A 3,278-nucleotide genomic window follows, 5' to 3' on the forward strand; every position below is an offset into this window, starting at 1 on the left:
TATTTTAACCCGCAAGATTCGGGTTGCTGAATCGAGGTTCAGTCGCCCAAATAGACTCATCTTGAAAAACTCATTTTAAACAGTTCATTCACCCGCGTGTAGGTTTGATAGCCCAAATAAAAGTCAATAGCATTTATTCGTAGATTCGGGTGCCTGGTTAGTGGTTCAGTAGCTCGAACACATACATTCGGTCGTTTGGGGCCTATTTTGAATTGAACTATTCGGCACCCCAAGTTGTTGAAAAGGTCACATCTAGGGGTTCAGTCGCTTGAGGGCAATAGGGTATTTCTTGGTTCAGCAGCCTAAACCCAAGTCAACTATTGACTTCCCAATAGTTCAAGCGTTGATTACGCACCGAAACTGCGTAATTGGACGTTTAACCCGGGCTTACGGTTTATATTTTTAATTAAATATCCAAAATTGTCCAATATTTTAATAAAGTTCCAAAATCATCATTCTTGAACTTTATTGAACTATTTATTTTAAGTTTTGGTAATTTTTTGTCGCAGGAAAATTCCCGGGAACCAAAACCGATACCTGTTCGTATTTCATACATAACTTTTCTGTCAAAGCTCCGATTGAGACGATTCAAATTTATAAAGAAAGAAAAAAGGATTATCTACAACTTTTATGTTTTGAGTTTTGTGAGATACGGGCTTCAAAAGAGTCAGATTTGCGATGAACAGAGAATGAAAAAAATAAAAAAAAATATAGCAATTCGGGTCAACTCCAATTGGGTCAAGTTGCCGGGTCGGGTCTCCCATCCGGGTCTAGGGCTTTTCCCCCTATCCTATTTTACCCTTCTCTTCCTCTTCCTGCGTAGGTAGTCCCCAGGGCTCCCCATTCTCCTCTTCTCCTTCTTCTTCTTCTTCTTCTTCTTCCTCTTCTTTAGTTTGTTTTTTTTATTGATTTCAATTCTGCTTTGCTCTCTTCTCTTCCTCTCTTTCCTCTTCTCCTTCCCTTGTCTGCTTTTCCCTTTTCCTGTCCTTTCTCTCCCTCTCTTTACTGTTCCCTCTTGGTTAATCTCCCAGTCTTCCCAGCCAGTGCTACCAACCAGCCACCCGGAACAGCAGCAGCCTGAGTATAGCAACACCAGTTCATCCTCTGCTGCATCCTTTGTTCCTTCTCTCGGCCCAGCTTGCTGAAGCTCTCCCACGTCTAGCCGACTCCACAGCAGACACGAGAACTTGCAGCAGCAGCTCCTTTGAAGACTCGAGGATAGCAGCAGCTGTAAGCTACCAGCAGGCTACCTGAGGCTATCCCTTTGCTGCTGCCAGCACCAGAACATCCGAGAAGAGCCCCAGCTGCTGCAACATCTTCTCCACACCGAGAGTCTCCTCTGCAAACAGCCACCTCTTGCTCTGTTTTGTTCTTTTTCTCTCTCTCTTTTATCTTTTCTCTTTTAATATTGATATGGGATGGTATTGTTTTTTTGTTTACTGAAGGTATTTACAAAGTTTGGGTTTTGAAAATTTTATTATCTTTGCAATAGTTTATTGTTTAGTTATTTGTTTTTTGTATTTTATTTTATTGGTAGATTTAGTTGGAAGTTCATATTTAATTACGCTTGGGTTCATATTTAAATTAGTTATTTTTTTCTTTCCAAGATTTAATTTTTGTTTCGATGTTCGGTTTAGTTAGGACCGGTTTTATCAAAGTTCGTATTTTTATTTTCTGTCATTGTTCTTTTTTTTTTTATGTGTTGCATTTTGGTTTGAGTTCTTGAATTGTTAAAGTTCCGATTTTTAGTGTGTGCTTGAATCTGATTGAGTTTCCATAGTGTGCTTTTAATTCCGTGTTCAAAGGTACCATCTTTAATTAGCACATGCTTCGATATTTCCTCGAGTAGGTTAGGGTTTCCATTAGTGTTCTTTAATTCACTGCATGTTAGTTTTAGGACTTTAAATTGCATGTCATTTAATTTGTCAAAAGTGAAATTGAACCATCCTGAAAATCCTGAATCTAAACCAAGTTCAGTGCAATTTAATTTTGATTGGAAGAACGTTAAATTTGAGATTAAACGCATTCCCTGAGGAGACGATCTAGCCCTTGGGCTCAATATTACACGACGTAACTCCTATACTTGGGATAGCTTTTGAGTTGCTCAATTTTCAAGTGAGTCAAGCGCCTGAGGTGATTTCTTCACCTGGGGTTTGGTTGCCCGACCTCTCTCAGTTTTTGCCATTTAGCCCAATTTCTCTTCAATCCCCAGATAATATATGTGATTATGGGGACAGTCTCAAGTGTTGTGTAAAGACCTAGGGTAATTTCTAAGGCCATTTTTCTTGCCAAAAAAAGTAGGCGTCGGTCGACCAAATCCCTTAGGTCTCTAAGGTCTTGAGCTTTATAGTCCTACATGCATGCAATGCATATTATTACAAACTTTTCCAACTTTAATATTACAGACCCAATAATAGTGAAATGAATTACAATATGAAAATAGTCTTCAGGGTCTTCAGTTTTCAAGTCTTCACGTGCCATCAAATGATCTTGTTATTATGAACCTGCACACAAACTTGGCATACATTAAATACCAGAGTATTTATCATTATCAAAATCGGGATATGACCCATAGGGTCAACATAAGGACTACTTTGTGCCTAATGCATACACATCGCCGTCTTGCATCCAGTTCCCAGATATGCGGGCAGCACAATTTGAGATTAAGACTTCAATCATCTCAATGTTGCCCAACTTTCATGGAACACTACTAAAAATCTTTACCAACATCTGGATGAGTTCTTGGAAATTTGTTCCACCATCCGCATCCCTAATTTTAGTGATGATGCTCTTTGTCTTAAACTTTTCCCGTTCTCTCTGAAGGACAAGGCCAAATATTGGATGACGTCCTTATAACTGAACTCGGTGACCAACTAGGCCACCATGTAGCATGAAATCCTTAAAAAGTACTTTCCAATTAGGAAGACGATTCAATTTTGGAGAGCCATCACAAGTTTCTCACAGATGGATGGGGAGCTCTTTTTCGAAACTTGGGAGCACTTTAGAAACATGCTCCGTAAATGTCCACATCACTAGGTCCTCAAATGGCAATTGGTCCAAAATTTCTATGAAGGGTTGGCTGAGAGAGATATGTCCATGGTTGACACATCATGTGGAGGCCTTTTCCTCACTAAGCACGAGAATGAGACCTAGGTTCTCTTTGAAAATCTGGCTGAAAACTCTTAATAGCACATAACTGCCACCCGTAGACTACCTAACCAATCAGCTTTTAAATCTAAGGGTGTTTATGAGTTGTCTACAAACCAGGACTTAGCTCC

At 39.6% G+C, this 3,278-nt stretch overlaps 1 non-coding gene across 1 annotated transcript; it reads right to left on the reverse strand.

Moving 5' to 3' along the window:
• Window positions 1-2,932: 2,932 nt before the first annotated feature.
• LOC131150020 (small nucleolar RNA R71) lies at window positions 2,933-3,038 on the reverse strand. The gene has a single exon (XR_009135407.1). It is a non-coding gene; the product is annotated as a small nucleolar RNA R71 (small nucleolar RNA).
• Window positions 3,039-3,278: the final 240 nt, after the last annotated feature.

The sequence above is a fragment of the Malania oleifera genome, chromosome 2 (genome assembly GCF_029873635.1).
Source record: "Malania oleifera isolate guangnan ecotype guangnan chromosome 2, ASM2987363v1, whole genome shotgun sequence".
Lineage (NCBI taxonomy): Eukaryota > Viridiplantae > Streptophyta > Magnoliopsida > Santalales > Ximeniaceae > Malania > Malania oleifera.